General features: G+C 39.3%; 1 long non-coding RNA gene across 1 annotated transcript in view; it reads right to left on the bottom strand.

Annotated features, from left to right (window-relative positions):
* Positions 1 to 1,986: 1,986 nt before the first annotated feature.
* Positions 1,987 to 20,461, bottom strand: part of LOC138842412 (uncharacterized) — a 68,838-nt gene continuing 50,363 nt past the window's right edge. Inside the window, exon 4 of the long non-coding RNA XR_011376910.1 lies at positions 1,987 to 2,053. This is a non-coding gene — a long non-coding RNA (uncharacterized lncRNA). The remainder of the gene's footprint in view (positions 2,054 to 20,461) is intronic.

The raw sequence follows: 20,461 nt of genomic DNA, 5'->3' as shown, positions 1-20,461 counted from the left end.
TCCTTGACCTCACGGTAATGGCACCTAAAATCAAACTTGAATATGCTTCTTCTTAAATACCACCTCCTACCTTTCCAGCTCACTTTTCCACTACATACACTCTAGTAATACTTTGACACTCTTAACATTTTTAAGTGATCACTTTCTACTCTTCATCGTTCCTCTTCTGTTTTCATGTCCCTGATTCCCAGTTTAGACTTCACGGTCAGTCACTCCCAACAACCACCTTACACACACTTGCCCTCTCTTCTTCTATCACATTCACCTGTCAAAACCCCAACCTACTTAAACACATATCAGCACCGAAGTTGCTAATGGCTGCTAGGAAAATGATGCAGAGGACTTACGCGGTGACTGGTGGCATCCAACTCATGATTACAAACACCTGTTGAAATAATTTTCTAGGCCCAAGATGGAACCGCTTCTGCCTGGGGTGCACATCAGCAAATTGAAACTTCTTAGATAACTTTCGTTTTCTTGTAAATCCTCCCCCTGACCAGAAACACAGTCTATTCAGTCAGCCAATCCCTAGACACCAAGCTGACTCTGGGCCTTCTCACCCCAGAGTTGACAATATGGGCTCGGCCAATCAGATATTTCATTTGTCTCTTCCTTAGTCTTTATTCTTTATCCTCTACAAGCTTCCTGCCTTCCACCCCATTTTGCAGTTGTCCGAAAGGTGACTATCCACATCATGAAGTGTTACACAGTTTGTTTGCATCATCTAAATTGTCCTTTTAAACCATTTTTTAACACCCTAACGGGCATCCAACTGCACCCAACAATCCCACTACATTTCCCTGGCGAGTTTTCTGCCCCGATATCTGAAACCGCTCTTTAGTTCACACCTTCCCCTCTCTTTCCACACTTTCTTGCTCCTCCACTCCAGGATGACCTTACCTGATTCTTCATGGATAAAATAGAATTAAGAACTCTCTCTTCTTTCATGTTCTTTGCCTTCCTCATTTCCTCTTCCTCTTACTACCTTCCTCTTGTGTCTTGGCCACCATCTCTCTTTTTCTCAGACTTTGTTCCTTTGACTATTTCCTCTCACTGCAGCAGCATCAGTCTCTCCATTTCTACTGGCTAGTTCCCATCAGCACAACAGACATGCTCTGGTGTGTCCTTTTTAAAACATCAACCTTCCTTTACCCAACATCTCTCTCCAGATTTCTCCTTATTTCTCTTTTGCTTTTCACTGCAAAATACCCCCAAACATGTTCTACACTTACTTTTTCTCACTTCTTCATTCCCATTTTCTCTTCAAGTAATTTCACCCTGGTGTCTGCCTCCACAGTTTTTTCTACGTCAATGTCTACTGTGCATCTAAAAACTGACTTGTTCAAAGCCTTCCCCATCCCTTGAAATCATCTACCTTCTGGTCTTCCACAGTTTGGACAATGGAACCACCATCTGCCCAGACGCTGAAGCCAGAAATCTAAGGGACATTTTGTTTCATCCTGTTTTCTCCTCCTCAATCCAATCCATTAGCAAATCCTGTCATTTCTTCCTCCAAATATATATAGAATCTGCCCATTCCTCTTCCTATTTACAATTGCCACTGTCTTCCAGGATAATGCTTTCTTTCTTTTCTTTTCTTTTCTTTTTTCACTTTTGGCTGTGTTGGGTCTTCATTGCTGTGCACCGGCTTTCTCTAGTTGTGGCGAGCAGGGGCTACTCTTCATTGCGGTGTGTGGGCTTCTCATTGCAGTGGCTCCTCTTGTTGCAGAGCATGGGATCTAGGTGCACAGGCTTCAGTAGTTGCAGCACGGTGGGCTCAGTAGTTGTAGCACGCAGGCCCTAGAGGGCGCAGGCTTCAGTAGTTGCAGCACGTGGGCTCAGTAGTTATGGCTTGCAAGTTCTAGAGTGCAGACTCAGTAGTTATGGCTCATGGGCTTAGTTGCTCCACAGCATGTGGGATCTTCCTAGACCAGGTGGATTCTTAACCACTGTGCCACAAGCGAAGTCCCGATAATTCATTCTTAAGTGGACTTATGCTTCCACTCCTCCCCTTCTTCAATCCATTTTGCACAAAGCAGCCAGGAAGAGTGATCTGTTTAAATGAAAATTGGATCTTTTAGCACATCCTTTAATGGCACCCATTATACACATACAATACACTCCAAATCACCTTACCTCTTACTCTTCCCTTAGGGCGCAGCCAAGATGTCAATTTCTCCAGACCTGTCTTCTTTCACTCCACCCCAAGTCTGAATCAGTTGCCCCTCCCAGAGTCACATAGTAGTCTTCCCTCCCCCCATAGCTCTTCCCCAACCACTCTATCCTACTATTTTTTCTACTTTTCTGCCTCTCTCTTTATGCTAAAAATTCTTTTAGAGCTGGGAATATGTTTATTTGCTCATGATTACATTGAAATCTTTTAGCAGATTGTCTAGCAGACAGGATGTCCTTGGTAAATAACCAGAATATGAATAGATAAATATCCCAGACTTTCCTGGTGGCTAAGTGGTTAAGAATCTCCTGCCAATGCAGGGGACATGGGTTTGATCCCTGGTCCGGGAAGATCTCACATGCTGCAGAAAACCTAAGCTTGTATTCCACAACTACTGAGCCTGTGCTCTAGAGCCCATGAGCTACAACTACTGAGCCTGCACATCGCAACTATTGAGCCCACGCACCACAACTACTGAACCCACATGCTGCAACTACTGAAGCTCACACACTTAGAGCCTGTGCTCCGCAACAAGAGAAGCCACCACAATGAGAAGCCCATGCACCACAACGAAGAGTAACCCCTGCTCACTGCAACTAGAGAAAGCCCACCAACGGCTATGAAGACCCAGAGCAGCCAAAAAGAAAATAAATAGATAAATGTCCCTCCCTACTCTGTATGTCGCTCCCCTGTAACCACTGAAGTTCACCTATAAAAGTCACTCTGGTAGGTGCTTCTCCTCATGTTGTCCAACCCAATGATGAAATAAAATTCATATTTTATGGCAAGACAAGAAAATTTTAAACATAAAATTTTAACCATAAAATTTTTCTCTGCCCATTTAGGCCTCCTCCCTTCCTTTTAGTGTGTGTTATGCATCTGCACACATCCATCTTAGGAGATAACCTTCCTTCTGAATCTTGTAAGGGCCCATGAAGACACATGCCCCACTACTTGCTTTGTACATGTAGACCTGAGTTGTATAAGCTGTCAATGTCATTTAGTATACAGCCCTCTTGTTTCAAAATCTCATATAACTGTGCTTTGACCACTAATGGGCAAACAGTTCTTGGAGCTTTCTGACAGACTGTTCCTGGGTTATAACCCAGGGTCAAATAAAATTTTCCATTTCTCTCTTAGATCTACTGATTAATGTTTTTGTTGACACCAAGTCCATGTGCCAGACTTGTGAGGTCAAACAAACCAAAACATTGGAGTTTGGAGCAGAGAAGTGTTTATTGCAGGGCCAACCAAAGAGAACGGTTGGCTCCTGCTTAAAAAACCCAAGCTCTTCAATGGTTTTTGTGGAAGAGTTTCTAAAGTCAACATTTGGGGAAGGACTGCGGGTACATGACTTTCTTCTGATTGGTTGGTGGTGAGGTAACAGGGTAGAGTTGCAGGAATGTCAATCATCCACCTTCTGGTTGCAAGCAGTCTAGAGTCTCAGCATGTAGTTACCATCCTCCACCTGGGTGGGAGTCTTAGTTCCTGCAGAATAACTCAAAGATGTGTGTCAGATTGTTACATATATACATACCTCCCTTGAGGAAGAACTAGGACTCTTTTATCACTGAACTAGTGCTTCTTAACTGTTTTCCTTTGTTTCTGCATTCCCTCATTTCCCTAATGAGTAACTACTTGAATCCACTCTTTGGAACCAAGGGAAGGTCTAGGAGACTAAAGTCTTTTACTACGAACAAAAAATGGAAGACACAGAAAGGCTTTTGTAGCTGGGAGGGCCTTGTAGGGTCGTGCTTTGTTTCACTCACATGTAATTGATAAAGAATCTTGTTACTGATTTAAGAGAATGTTTAGTCAATATAGATTTATTGACCTTTATTTGTTGAACATAAGGCAAAAAGCAGAAGCAAGCAATTTTTTCAGTCTGTTTAAGATTTGGAGACATGAAGGGTTCTGTGACAGAATTTTCTCCTGTAGTGTCAGCTGCCATAATTAAATGTGAAATGGTGACAAATAATTAGGACATTTACCTTTATGTTGCTAATCACACAAAGATCGATGGGCCTACATCCAAGAAAGAGAATCAGTGAAAAAAGTAAAATTATAGTCACAACTATAAGAAAACACTTTCAGCTTGACAGATTTTCTTCTAGGTATTGAAAAGAAAACCACAAACCCAAAATGGCATCACTCATGCTGAAAGCCCAAGATACCAAACCTAGATTTAATACCTGATCTAATTGCAGTTTCAACTTCTCCCAGAAATGTAATCTTAATTGACCAGTCTGGAATTTTCTAGTCAAGCATCAGTAAGGTAATCGGTCATGTAGGCCCTTTCCATCCCCCAGAGAAAGAAGAGGTAATCTGCATGATAAAACCCTTGTCATTCCCTTCCCCCAAAAAAGAAGATGTCCTGGCCTAAAAATAATCCTTTCTTTTCTTGCACTAAAATCTCCCTTGGGTTCACCCTTCTTCCTATAAAATCTTCCATTTTGTACAATTGAAACAGGAGGGAAGAAGGCAGGAAACAACCTTTGAAAGAATGACATAGCCTAAGGACACAACATAAACCGATTAGAACTGACTAGGTCCAAGATGGCAGATAGTTGACTTCCACTAGACCTTGAGCCTTAGTATGCACTCATTGTAACACATCATCAAGCTAAATGACACAACCACAGGCGCCATGATATTTCCAAGTCTGACCATAAGGATCAAAAAGTGGGCAGTGGCCCAATTCCTGGAAATCCCCACCCCTTCCCGAAATAGCTGGAATACTCCTCCCACTCATTAGCCTATGAAATTACCCACTCCTATAAAAATTATCAACCCCATACCTTAGTATGGGCTCTTGCCTTCTGAGATGGCCCACACTCTGTCTGTGGAGTGTGTTTCTCTCTAAATAAATCCACTTCTTACCTACACTTTGTCTCACTGAATTCTTTCTGTGATGAGACATCAAGAACTTGAGCTTCATTAAGTCCTGAAACCAGGTGTGTGATCTCAGTTGGAAGACCGTGGGTTATGGCCAGGTTCAAGTCCTGGACACTTGGGTTCAAGTCCCAACCTGAGATGCATGTTTTCACACCCCCTTGGATCATCCTTCCAGTTGTTCTTTGGGATGCTTCTGGATTCATGAATCTTTGAACAAGCCAATTAGGTCTTTAAATTTACTCTATTTAATTTTGTTTTTAACATAGGTATAGCTTAAAATTAATCCAAATCTCAATGAAAAGTACATTTGAGTTCTTTTGAACTCATTTGAGATCTTTTGAACTTCAATTTTTTAAAGACACCTACAATATATATTAAAGTAGAAATAGTTTGTTTTAATCCGTTCATTCATTTATACAATCAACAAATATTTAATGAGAGCTTCTACATATCAGGCATTAGGCCAGGTACCAGTAATAAGCAGAGAAAAAGACCTAAAGTGTATCTGCCCTCAAGGAGTTTACATTCGAATAGAAAGATAGATGCTAAACTACTAATTATATAATTCATTTTTTAGCTTTAATTGTGACAAGTGCTATAAATAAGAAACCAAGAAACTATGAGTGCACATGGGGATAGACAATCTCTCTTTGCTTTTCATGTGAGTCCTCTCCCTGTTACCACAGATGTTTTTCCAGAATCATACCCCTGCCTCTCCCTCCAATAGAAGCCAATTACTCTTATTAAAGTTTCAGGAGGAAGCTGCAAAAAGAAAAAAAACAAGAACTGGTTAGAACCAACTGGGCCCAAATGGCAGAAGATTCGACTTCCAGTAGACCATGAGCCTCATTATACCCTCACTGTAATCCATTAGTTAAATGACACACCCACCAGTGCCATGAAAGTTGATGATTGCCATGACAACAATAGGAAAAGCCCAGACAAGGACTGGAAAGGAGAGTTGCCTCAGTTCTAGGTCCAAACCACACCCCTGTTCTCAGAAAACTCATGAATATTCCTCCCACTCTTTCCAAATCCCTCCCTTTTACTTTGACCCTCCTATATATTTGGTGTCTCTGCCCAAATTGGGTTGAGGAGTTGATTTGTGAACTAGGTTCCAGCTTCTGCATTCTTTGGCCAGTGAATAAGCTTGCGCTGTTCCAGTCCCAGCATTGGTTTCATAACCGGCTGTGTGAATCTGATCGGGAAAAGAACCTCCCTGGCGGAGAAAAGGGTCTCGGCCTGGGCTAGGACCCCAGCACGGGTCCAGTTGACTGATTCAGTAACATCCCTTCTCTGCTTTGCTCTGGCTTGGGAGGCTGACCTCTTTGGGCTACACCCATGTTTCCTTGCTCTCTGGCTTCCCTTTGTGTTCATGAGGATATAGGAGAGCAGAAGGGGATCAAGGTCAGGGTAACTACCTCCCAGGCCCCTCTCAGTCCAACCCTGGCATGGCAGTAGTTATACTGCTCTCTTTAGGTCCTGGGAACCACTTCCTTCCCTTGTCACCCAGGCCTAGCCATGGGCACAGCTCCCACGTGACAGTCTGGCTGTCCTCACTGTACTGTAACCCTGCGTGCACGTGGTGAATCATCTTCTTCTTGAGCTCATCAGTTTTCCACGTTGAGTGTGCCACCTATTTCCTGTTAGGCTCCCGAGAACTCAGAGCAGATAGCTGGGGCATCTGACCAAATTTATTTATTTATTTATTTTTCAAAATTTAGATAGAAAGGGTGAGGACAAAGAAGGCTTCCTTGAGGAAGTCATGCTTAAGCTGCCGGCTAAAGGGTGTTGCTCTCCTGGTTGGTTCTTCTTACACCTCCTCTCCTCTCCACATTAACATCCACGAGACCAGAGAAGAGTAATGGCGTCCGTCATCAATTGTTCTTTATCCCTTTGATTCCACTGCCCTCCCTCAACCCCAGCAGTGAACTTTCTCTTTCTATTTTCACTGGAATGATCCCTCCTGGGATAGGTCACCATGCGCTCTGAGATCTTTCCCTCTCCTTACTCTTTCTCCTTAATCCTCCATCTTTCCTGTCCTGTCAATATCCCTAAAATATGTGCCCTCCATGTGACCCATGCTGTGACATGTATGCCTTCTCTCACTGCTCCTGTGTATTCAGCCACACTAGACAGTTTGCTGTTCAATGCCTTTGTTCACAGTTTTTCTTCTGGATCACCCTAACCTCATCTGTCTCTTCTGTTGAAATCCCTTCCAGTTCAAATGCCACCACTGTGCAAGACCTTCCTAAAGGTCTCAGTAGGAAGTATGCACGTCAATTATTTTTTGTTCCCATAAAGACTCTTTTTTTTTTTTTTTACCTTTTTTGATCTTTTCACATGATTTATAGTTTTGATATTTGTGAAAATGCCTTATTTCTCTCCCATGACTTTCAGCTCTGAGAAGGCAGGGACTAGTTTGCCTATGGAACATCTACAACACTATATCTAATACAATGCCCAGCACTTAGTAAGAGACTCTGGCTTTTAGTATCCATTGATACATATTATTTGTCCTCTGTTGTAGAAAATCATAATGGAATCATTCCCTTACACAACAAAATAAATGAAAATGTTAGTGTGCTCTCTTTGTGGCCCCTGGCATGGTTACTTGCATAGTGTGCTTTTTATTGCAATGTAATTAAATTGTACAGTTAAAACAAACATAACTAAGGGAAATTGAGCTAAGAATATTGCCTCCAGTTACAACTTGGAAGGCCTGATTTTATCCCACCATTTCCAATCTTCTAACATTCAAGAATCAGTTATGCCACAGTATTTATCATCTCAGGAAAAACTAAAATAAAAATCTTTTAAAGCCCTCCAGATACCATAGAGCTGCATAGAGCTAGATAAATAGGGACAAGGCATAGACAGATTAATTCAGGGGAAATAAAAATATGTTTCCCTGGGCTTCCCTGGTGGTGCAGTGGTTGAGAGTCCGCCTATCAATGCAGGGGACAGGGGTTTGAGCAGCTGGGCCCGTGAGCCACGGCTGCTGAGCCTGCGCGTCCGGAGCCTGTGCTCCGCAACGGGAGAGGCCACAACAGTGAGAGGCCTGCGTACTGTAAAAAAAAAATAAAATTTCCAACTGAGATCTCTAAAAGTTCTCCCCTAGGAGGCTTTTGTTGTGTCTATTGTTTGGTTTGACAATGTTGGAAGATGAGGAATTTGGGAATTTTAACTCCGAAAAGACTTTTCAATTCTATGTATTCTCTGAAACTGAACTTGGTTTTAAATGGTAGTTTCTATACTTTAAAGATATATTTAAAATAAAGTAATAATACTAACTACCATTTATTAATCATCCAATAACTCTTTTAACCTTATAACTAGCTCCAATGCAGATATTATTGTCCCCATTACATAGATGAGGAAACCGAGACTCAAGATGTTCACTGCCCTGTTCTAGGGCACAGTTTTCAGGTGACAGCTCTTCCTTGGTCCAATGTTCTTAAACACTACTGTATACCTCCTCCTGGCAATATCACTGGGGTGATGCACATTTGTTTGGCAATCCTCTCTATACGGTACAAATGTTCTACAACCTTCTGAAACTTGTATGGTCTCAGAAAGCATCTTCCTTAGGGAGCAGAGCTGCACAAAGAGCTGGAGAAGTGATGGCCTGGAGGAAACATGACAGGGAAATGGACCAGCCCTATTCAGAGTACTGCTAGGGCTTCCTTTGCCTTTTAAACCAATAACAGCTGGGAAATGAGTCTGTTAATCTGCTAGGAAGGAGAGTCACTGGAAGGACAAGGAAGGACTTTCTGCCCTGCACACATAGGTAAGCATGCTCTGAGAGCATATATCATTTTCTTTTTTAAAAATCACTCCCGAGAATGTGTGTTTTAAAGTGGTTGGGTGGTAGATTTCTTACGTTGCTTTCTGTGCATATTTAAATACAATTTTTGGAGAATACAAAGGAGAAAAGATAGTCTTCAATAAGTGGTGCTGGGAAAACTGGACAGCTACATGTAAAAGGATGAAATTAGAACACTTCCTAATACCATACACAAAAATAAACTCAAAATGGATTAAAGACCTAAATGTAAGACCAGACACTATAAAATCTTAGAGGAAAACATAGGAAGAATACTCTTTGACATAAATCACAGCAAGATCTTTCTTGACCCACCTCCTAGAGTAATGAAAATAAAAACAAAAATAAACAAGTGGGACCTAAGGAAACTTAAAAGCTTTTGCACAGAAAAGGAAACCATAAACAAGATGAAAAGACAACCCTCAGAATGGGACAAAATATTTGCAAATGAAGCAATGAATAAGGGATTAATCTCCAAAATATACAAGCGGTTCATGGAGTGAAATATCAAAAAAATAAAAAACACAATCCAAAAATGGGCAGAAGACCTAAATAGACATTTCTTCAAAGAACACATACAGATGTTCAAGAAGCACATGACAAGATTCTCAACATCACTAATTATCAGAGAAATGCAAATCAAAACTACAATGAGTTATCACCTCACAACAGTCAGAATGGCCATCATCAAAAAATCTACAAATAATAAATGCTCTAGAGGGTGTGGAGAAAAAGGAACCCTCCTACACTGTTGGCAGGAATGTCAATTGATATAGTCACTATATAGAAGAGTATAGAGGTTCCTTATAAACTAAAAATAGAATTACCATGTGACCCAGCAATCCCACTACTGGGCATATACCCTGAGAAAACCATAATTCAAAAAGACACATGCACCCCAATGTTTATTGCAGCACTATTTACAATAGCCAGGTCATGGAAGCAACGTAAATGTCCATTGACACAAGAATGCTTAAAGAAGATGTGGTACATATATACAATGGAATATTACTCAGCCATGAAAAGGAATGGAATTGGGTCATTTGTAGAGACATGGATGGACCTAGATACTGTCATACAGAAAGAAGTAAGTCAGAAAGAGAAAAACAAATATTGTATATTAACGCATATATGTGGAATCTAGAAAAATGGTAGAGATGAACTGGTTTGCAAGGCAGAAATAGAGGCACAGAAGTAGAGAACAAACCTATGGACACTAAGGGGGGAAAGTGGGGTGGGGGGAAGAGTGGGATGAATTGGGAGATTGGGATTGACATGTATACACTAATATGTATAAAATAGATAACTAATAAGAACCTGCTGTATAAATAGATAAAATTAAATTTTAAAAAGTAAAGTGGCTGGGTGGTAGAGTTTTTACATTGCTTTCTATACATATTTAAATACATTTTTCTCCAGCTATTAATGAAAGTTGTTTAAACATCAAAATCTTCAAAGACATAGAGACCCAAGAAAAACATTTTTTATTGAATTGAAGCTATATTTTTTTCATCGAGAAAGCAGTCATCTAAATGTTTTTTTCTATTTTCTATCTCACATATAACACCTCAATAGTAATATGAGAGACAGTATTCAGAAAGCAATTCCAAACACATTAAAAAAGCTGCTTTGGAAAAATGAGTCAAGTGAGTTTTTTCCCTCTGAAGGCCACAAAAAGAAACACCCTTCTCACAGGGCAATAGGTTGTAAAGGGGATAAGCGCTGGGACTCAATATCTCATCTAAAATCTTGCAGGAAAGAACGTTTATTACCGCAGGAAGCAGAAGGTGAGCCTAGATTATAAATGAGATCCTGCAGACAAAGGAGATGTATCTTGCTGAAGTATTACTGTACAGAACGAACCTTTAAAGCTTAGACTCTGAAGGCATAAACCGTTGTCAAATAAATCTAAACTGATGTATTCATTTTTAATAAAAGAAAATGCAACATAGCATGGCCACAATAATACGTAATTTCATCCTTGCATTTCAGTTCGCAAGGGTTATTTAATTTTCCTTAAAACATTACAGAAAATACAAAGAGTTAGATGAAAATAAATATTCTCACCTTGAATGATAATTATTTCTCAGCATTTTCCCCACCAATGAGAAACAATAGTAGAATAGGCATATATGAAGGCCCGTCTATAGTTTATCTATTCAATAATTTTAAATACCCCGATTGACATATAAATAGTTAAGAGAAGGGATGGCTAATTTTTTTCTTTTAAAATTATTTAAAGGTCTTTTATTTGAATATTTAAATTCTCTATAAAGAAGGTAAGTCCCACAGGAAAGACAAATATTAATTGTGAAAAATAAAGAGAACTGAACTGGTATAGAAGTATTCTATTAAAAATGGTTCCCATGTGAATAATCCATGGGGTTAATTGCAGCCATGAGACAAATGACTGCCAAAGCTGTTATTAAAAAACGTTTTCTTAATGTGACATTGAGTTTTTGATCTCAGTTTTTTTTCTCTCTCTCCTTTTTCCTCTTCGCTGTTTTCCTTCTTGCATTCTTCTCCTGCTATTTTTAAAGTAGGGCTTGAATTAGTTATATTAAAAAACACATAGAGAAGGTGGTAAATAAAATAGAAATAAAAGTTCCCGGAAACTAATGACTTTACTACAGTCTTCTACGAAGATTGTAGAATCTTTCTGTGTAACAGACAATGCAGCTGAATGAGTTTTATGGTGACCCAGGTAGATGTTAGGCATTCTTTTTTTTTTTTTTAATTGAGGTATAGTTTATGTACAATACTATGTATCAGGTGTATGGCACAGTGATTCACAACTTTTAAATTTATAGTTATTATAAAATATTGGCTATATTCTGTGTTCTGTACAACATATCCTTGTAGCTTATTTTATACGTAGTAGTTTGTAGTTAATCCCCTACCCCTATGTTGCCCCTCCCCTCTCCCCACTGGTAACACTAATTTGTTCTCCATATCTGTGAGTCTGTTTCTTTTTTCTTATTTTCACTAGTTTGTTGTATTAATAATGCTGCTATGAACATCGGGGTGCATGCATCTTTTTGAATTAGTGTTTTCCTTTTTTTCAGACATATACCCAGGAGTGAAATTGCTGGGTCATATGATAGTCCTATTTTTAGTTTTATGAGAAACATCCATACTGTTTTCCACAGTGGCTGCACTAATTTACATTCCCACCAATGGTGTACCAGGGTTCCCTTTTCTCTACATCCTTGCCAACATTTGTTATCTGCATTTTTTTGATGATAGCCATTCTGACAGGTGTGAGGTGGTATGCCACTGTGGTTTTAATTTGCATTTAGGTATTCTTTTTTAACGACCAGAATCATCAGTTACTTCCTCTTCACCAGTGCCCAACATACCAGGGGAAATTCTATTATATAATCATATTTAATGTAAGGATGTCTTTCTGGAAGCTTGTATCATGTGTTACTCAAAGGAACAGATATAATTAATGAAATAATGAGTTTGATTCCAAAAATCTGGATGCAATTCAAGGGATATTGACTTTCAGGGATATAATGTCTACAACTTTAGTTTTTATGTTGAATAGAACCTTAAAAAGTTAAAGAGGAAAACAGCTTGGCAGCTTCTCAAAAAGTTAAACATAGAATTACCATACCACATAGGAATCCCACTCTTCAGAGTATACACAAAGGAACTGAAAACAAGTACTCCAACAAATACATGTACATGCATGTCCATATCAGCACTATTCCTAATAGCCAAAGGTGGAAACAGCTCAAATGTCCATCAATAGATGAATGGATAAACAAATGTGGTATATAAAAATACAATGGAATATTATCCATCCATAAAAAGGAATGAAGTACTGATACATGCTATGGCAAGGACGAACCTTGAAAGCGTTGTACAAAGAGAAAGAAGCTAGACACAGAGGTCACATATTGTATGATTCCATTTATGTGAAGTAGCCAGAAGAGGTAAATCCATAAAGACAGATGCAAACCGGTGGTTGTCAGGGGCTGGGAATAGGGAGCAGCTGCTTAATAGGTGCAATGTGATAAAAATGTTTCGGAACTAGATAGAGGTGGTGGTTTCACAATATTATATGTGTTCTAAATGTCGCTGAAATGTTCATTTTAAAAAGGTTAAATGTTATGTTGTATTAATTTCATCTCCAAAAAAAAAAAGAAAAGAAAAGAAAACCTTCCAGAAAAATAAGGAATGAAAACTCAAAGTCATTGAAACTTAAATTATAGCTCAGAAAAATATGGACAGGAGGCACTGGACAGTCAGAAATTGATGTAAATGAACATGTGATAATATCAGGAGACAGAGAAGAAAAGTGAGCCCAATAGCAAGTATATTATGAACAAAAATCTTCAATAGAAAGACATAATCAAACAAAAGCAAACCCTCTCTAAAGCAAACTTAGGAAAAGCTCTTTTTAAATGAGTGAAATATAAATCGTAGATATGATTTTAAATTTTATATTATTGAATCAATTACATAGTAAAAGTCCAAATTTGATTTTTGTGGTAGCTAATAGATAACTCATTTATAGTTTATTAAATTACATAATTATTATCAAATATGTAGTGTAATTCAGTGAGTTGGAATATGCTCCCTCAATCTATTTCTTCTGAAGCATAGTTGATTTACAATGTTGTGTTTCATGTGTACAGCAAAGTGATTCAGATATATATATGATATTATAAGAATATATAATACATATATTCTTTTTCAGATCCTTTTCCATTATAGGTTATTACAAAATATTAAATATAGTTCCTTGTGCTATACAGTAGATCCTTGCTGTTTATTTTATATATAGTAGTGTGTACCTATTAATCTCACAGTCCTAATTTATTCCTTCCCCTTTTTCCCTCCCTTCATCTTATTTACAGTAGAGTTTTGCTTCATACGGCTTATTTTCAGAGAGTAACGCAAAGGAAATTTTCAGTCTGTCTTTCGTCTGTTGTCCAAAAAAAATAATCTGAGTAAGTTATGTTTAAATATTTATAGCATGCAAAACAAAGAACTGTATCAGAATAAAAGATGTAGAGCAATTCTTAAATACAAAAAGGGGACTATAAAAGCCCACATGTTGGGTCTGAGTTATAGAGATGGTATGATATCGTTATTTCAAATAATTTTAATGATTAGGGTAAAGCTAATCTGAAAAAAGGAGAAAAACAGTTTGAAAAACTGGAGGCCGTGTTGAGTACAATACAGAAGTATAAGAGAGCAAATGGGAAAAGGAAATGGAAGTGTTCAGGAAGCAATTACTCGCTCTCCCAGGGTTCTGTGAATGATCTAGCAGTAGGTGCCCAGGAGTGGAAAGGGGCCACTGTGAGTGAATAGGACCTGAAGGAAGTAATCAGAGATAAGAATACGAGTATCAGAGGCACAGATACAGAATTGAGAGAGAGGATGACAAAGTTTACAGCCTGAACTTAAAGACATTGCACAATGGGAAAGAAAGCGAAAGCTGAGAATGGAATGAGGGGTCTGCTCACAAATATTATGAAAGCTTAAGATGATGGAATACAAGCGCACTGAAGGAGGCAGTAAGGGCGTGTGAGAGAAGCCAGAATGAGGGGCAAAAAGCAGTAGCATTATCAAAAGCATAAATGAATTTTTAGGTTTCGTGTTCAGATGCGTAGACAAGAAAGGTGAATAGGTGCTGCGGTTCAGAATATAAGTCTCAGAAGAAACAATTTTGGAAAACCACAGTCTCATTTTAACTGAAAAATAGAAAATTACTCACGGGCAATCAGGGACATACTGGGGCCAGAGTTTCTGTTCTAGAAGTTTCACAGAGATGCACTTAACAGAAACTAAAACAGAAAAACTTAGAGCCTTTCCCAAACACTGACTCTATATTTGGGAAAATATGAACAAATAGCACCAAGTAAATATTGGGGAGCTAATAACTAATAAAAATTCCATTAGAAATCATTTATTATCACATATCACATTTATAAACAAATGTGAAAATCAAGGAGCATATTTAACTATTTGAATTATACCAGAAACAGTTCTACCACCTTACAACCCCTTCAAAAATATTTATTTATGTTTTACTCTTTTAAATGTCAAATGATATGGTCTTACATACAACCTTGACTCTTTCCAGCTGTGTCCCTAATATTCCTGTCTCAGTTTTCCTATCTGTGGAGAGGAGCTAACAACACCTGCATAAATGAATGTCACTTGCCATTAATTTTTTTGTCACTCATCACTAATGGTCATATTGCCAGTATGCCTCAGTCAAATAACATGGAAAGGGAAAAAGGAGGTTATGGCCCAAAACAATTGTGTCTATTTATTGTAGACTTACCATGATAGGAAAGAAAATAACAAGCTCACTTTTTTTTTCTACAGAATTTTTAATTAAATGTTATATTTTTATTAATAACCATATTTTGGCATAAAAGAGGAAAGCTGCACATTAAAAAATGCTTCAAAGAGAAATTAGTCCAGTGTAATTACTCTGAATTGTTGAAATACCAGCATATAAGAGTATATGTGCCCTATTATAAAAACCAGGTGTTTATATAAGATAAAATTGCCTCCTGAAACAATAGGGGACTGGAGTTGAGTTGTACTTTTCAAATATAGAAAAGATTGTTTCTAACTTCTTTCTCCATAGGTACCAAATTTGTGCATTTTATAAAAGTGTTTCAAAAAGAAGTTATCAATGCAGTTGTGAACATTTGTATGCGTTTCAGCCACTCTGGATGTATCTTTGGCCCTAAGAAAGAGAATTTAAATATCAATTTAGTATAGAATAATAGATGGAAAAACGCTAACCAAAATAGACGGGAAAAAATTTCCCCCAGAATCTTGAATTTAGCATAGAAATTTCTTCATAGCTTTGAATCTTAGGAAGGACATGTAAAGATGGAACAAGGTCCTGAAAGAGAGAGAGAGTGACTGGCTCAAGAGGCAGGTGGTGGTTTTGACCTTATAAAAGGAGAAGGAAAGACAGGAGCCTCTGAGACAGGCTGAAAGGAACTGAGTGCAGGTGTGAATGCAAATAGTTTATACATAGCAGGTCAGGATTTAAGAAAGGTCATGTTCAGTGGCCTCAATTTTCTTGATTAATTGGGAGGTAAGATTGTCTTTTGAGAGTGGAGCAGGCAGGGGCAAGTGGGGGGGGGGGGGGCTAAAACCAAAAGCAAAACCAAATGAAGCATTAGTCATTGTCACAGATCCAGGACTAGGATTAACCCCAAGAAATGGTAAACTTTCTTTCCCCTTTTACATCTTTGCCCAAAGATGTAAAAGATCACACTCTTGACTAATTTTTTTAGTCCTTTAACTGTCTATGTAGATTTCACATGCTTTCTCTCATATATATTCTTCACTAAACTGCTAGAGATACACATAGTTTGTATCTGCTCTGGTGGAAAAACCAATGCATTCATCTCCAGTTCTGCTGTGTTATCAACTATTGCAAAAATTGTTCACCTCAGATTGATAAGAGAGGTCATTCCCAGGGCCCCATATATGCATGAGGCTGTCTCTCAGCAATCACATCATCATGAAACCTTGGTTCCTCCTGAATGTCTTAGTCTCTGAAGATAATATTCTGGGAGAAATGCCTGCAATTTCTACTCTAATTACTGCAGTGCTCCAAAGGAAGCTCTGTTTGAAGGTGAAGTCAATTGCCCTCCTCTTTCAGTTTGCCAGGAAACAACTTAAGGATCTCGTCCCTTCCATTTTTACCAAAAAAAATTGTCAGATAAAGAGATGTTTTAAGTATCCTGCCAACAAAACTTACCTGTTTATTTAACAATAATAAGCATCTTTTCACACCTCAAACATTGACAAAGATTCTCTTCTTGACCAAACTCTAATCAGGCTCCTCTGAGCTCTATTTCAACTAGGTCTCAACTTTTAGACTTCTCTGTTCATCTCTGCAATGTCCAGTTTTAACAAGAATCCTGCTAAGTCCAAGTTTAGCCAGAATCCCTCATTCTCCATATCTGATAAGCCTCAATATCTAATCTCATCCTTCCCCCTCAGGTGATGTCTGATCATCCTGATGTACCTTCAGCAAGAATCCTGTTAGGTCAGTTTAGCCAGAATTCCCCTTTACTCCTGATGTTTCCTCATAGCAATTTTCCACCCACTGACCCCCACCCTGCTCCTTGATTCTAAATTCCCACTTTTTGTTGTTGTATTTGGAGTTGAGCCAATCTCTCTCCCCCACTGCAAGACCCCATTGCAGTGGTCCCTGCATCTATCACTATAGTCTCCTGAATCAAGTCTGCCTTACCATTCTTTAGTGTCATCAATTTTTTTCTTTAATAATATCAACAGTTTAATGTGGATTTAGAAAGGTGATCCAAGCCTCAGTCCACATAACATAAACTGGACAAACCACAGTGAAGTGTGACCCATAATACTGTGACACCAGGTGAAATAATTGTCTTACTTCTGGACAAGTCCTTTAGGTGGATCCAAGATATTTCTATCAGGTTATGGCTACATTCAAGGCAAACAAGATGTTGAACCCTCCAGGAAAAAAATGTGCCACTTCTACAAGGGAGACCCCTTGAGTCTTTGCTTAATCTTCATGAAGTCCTGGAAGAGCTGTTCAAAACAGCTGATGCAAGAAAGCTTTTGGACTTCAGGGGCTGTAATGTATGTGAAACTATTAAACTTAAATATTATACATATGCGAGGAAGACAGAAGAATATATATCGCCGGAGTCTAACCCATACTGAAAGCACAATTTTATCACCTACCTCCATCTATAGCCAATTCACATGGAAATCAAATTTGTGGGTTGTATAGACTGCAATCATAAAGACTAGATGGATGGTTAAGAGAAAGGAAATGATGAAGCTGCATGATGTCCTAGAAATAGCTGGGGCTGATTCAAAGCAATGGAAGCTCCATTAGTTAGAGCACAGCTTGTTCTTTACTAACAATCAGCCCACGAAAGACTTGCTGTGGCTGGTCTGACACATGTCTGAACCTGGGACTCTGTGGTTTGATAGCGAGCATTGACTTGAAAGTCATGCATCTCAGAGATCAAGAAAAACCCAACCAAATGGCAACACCCAAGGAGAAGCAAAATGGGGTGCCATAATTGGGTTTAAGCACATTTGCTAACTCACCTTCCAACCATACTTTTTTTTTTTTTTTAATTTAGTAAGAGAGGAAAATGCAGAAAAAAGCCTGCAGCTCGGAGTCCCTTTGTTTTACCCTAGGCAAAAACAAGTGTAATCTATGATGGAAGTTCTTCCTTTTTCCTAATAAAATAAGATCCTTCTGTCTGTTAATAGTAGACTATCAGTGTCAACTTCTTGATTTTAATAATGTATTATGTTTATGAAAGAGGCTATTGACAGGGAAAACTAGGTGGAGGATACACAGAAACTCTTTTCCAACTTCTTAAGAGTCTTGTATAAAGAGGTTTTAAAAACCAACCAAACCAAACAAAAAGATCTTTCTGCATACAAATTTGTCTCAATCTGTCCCCAGTGACCTATTAGTCAGAAAAAGATTATCTACATTATCAGCAGAGGAAGTGGTTTTCTTTCTATCCTCCTTCTAGGAGATTTCCACCTTATTCATTTTCTCAAGATGACATAAAAGAGGTGTGAGGAAAAGTACTGGGCTATGTGGGTGCAGCTTTGGGGCAGAAATGTATTCGGGCTTTTATGTATTTGTCACCTGTGGGGAAACAAAGTTCACAAAGCCCATGGTTTATGAGGAGGTGGCACAGCTGGGCCCGGACTGAGCACAAAATATATGTCCCATACCAGGGACTGGCATCCCTCTCCAGGGTCAAGGAGAGAGGGAAGGCCAACCTGTCAGCCCTTCTACCTTATTCATTTATGTCCCTGTCCTCCCCACACACCCCCACTCAACCTCCCCAGCTAGACAAAACCAGCCCAGGACTCAGTGTCTCACCCCATTGCCCAGAGACTGGCAAGAAAGTGTCCTTCTCTGATTGGGTAATGCAGACCCATTAGGCTCCTGTGGAGCTCAGTACTCCAGCCCCACCCCATGGCCAAGCCCTTCTCCAATTTCCTACCAGGCCAAAGCAAGGTCTTGTTATTAGTCAGGGTCTAGCTGCACATTTTTTTTTTTTTTAATTTGGTCTGTCTTGTCTGTGATTACCGCATTTGAAAGGACTGTACCCCAGCTACTTGGATCACCTGGTACACATGATCAGTTCATCAAAGTATGTAGAAGAAAGCATTAACACTGTGCTGGTTAGCTGGCTATGTGGTTTGGCCAATGTAGACACTGGTCCTGAGTCTCCAGGAATATGCAAGAGAGATTAATGGTAGAATTAGGGGTCTTCATCTCCATAGGCATCTGACTCCCACAATATTTTTACTGCTTAGTTACCATGTGTGGCTGGTGTGGGAAAGATCTCAGAAAGGCCATGACTAAAGCATTGGAAGAGAGTATCAGGAAGCACACTGACCAAGCCAGTTCTTCACTGTGATCATGGTATTGAAAAGTGTTGGGTGAGTATGACGAATATAAACCAGAAATGATACAAGATGTGAGAAGACAGAAGGAGGCAACAGATAAGAAACAGAAGGGAGATGTAGACTTAAAGTTGAACCATATAAAGTAGTCATTTGTGTAGGTCAAAAACAGAATATCAGCAATTTCAGTGTTCAGCCTAATAAAAAGAGGCTTGATATGGTCTCAATTATGATTTACTTCAAGAAATAAATAAGCTATGTCATGTCATTGATTAGCTCATTTATTTTGTCATTCATTTAACAATGATTTATTGAGCTTCTACTATGTTGCATGTAACATTCCAGGTGCTGGGATTCAACAGTAAGCAGGACATCCAAATATCTCTGCCCTCACAGAGATGACATTCTGGTAAAGAAAGACATGCAATAAATAAATTATACATATACATATACATACACACTGAAAAGCATTAAATATACAATATGGTATGTTGGTAATATATATGTACACATATGTATGGTTAGGCCACTCAAGATGGCTGCTCTCTTGCTCTCTGTACATCCCCTGCTTGACCAATGCCTGCCTCACCTACACCCTACTCACCTAACTGACCTTCCTACATACTTGCCCCAGGCCCCAGCTAGTGATTGTTCTTATCAAAGGGGCGGTAAGGGCAGTGCCCCTCTGCTGGTTTCCCTGGTAACCGATGAGCCAACCTGATGTCAATTCCCCTATAACTGGCAATCTCCCCTCCCCTCGGAAGTGAAGACTGCCATGTACTGCCCACCATCTGCTGCACATGGTGAGTGTCGCTCCAGGACCTTGCTTCAGATGTGTAAGATCCCTTTATCCATTAAACCATTGATGTCTTTGTTGCTGACTCTGGGCTCTTTCTTTGGTCTTGAAGCTGGGCAAGCAGAGGCCTTGTAGGCCTGTGGGTTGCAGCCCAACAATATAATATTACTATCTATCATAGAATTTCTTTTTTTTTTTTTTGCGGTACGCAGGCCTCTCACTGTTGTGGCCTCTCCCATTGCGGAGCACAGGCTCCGGACACGCAGGCTCAGTGGCCATGGCTCACGGGCCCAGCTGCTCTGCGGCATGTGGGATCTTCCCAGAACAGGGCACAAACCCGTGTCCC

Source organism: Globicephala melas, chromosome 18 (assembly GCF_963455315.2).
Source record: "Globicephala melas chromosome 18, mGloMel1.2, whole genome shotgun sequence".
Lineage (NCBI taxonomy): Eukaryota > Metazoa > Chordata > Mammalia > Artiodactyla > Delphinidae > Globicephala > Globicephala melas.
The sequence above is the reverse complement of the archived record's forward strand: the minus strand, read 5'-3'. Positions and strand labels throughout refer to the sequence as shown.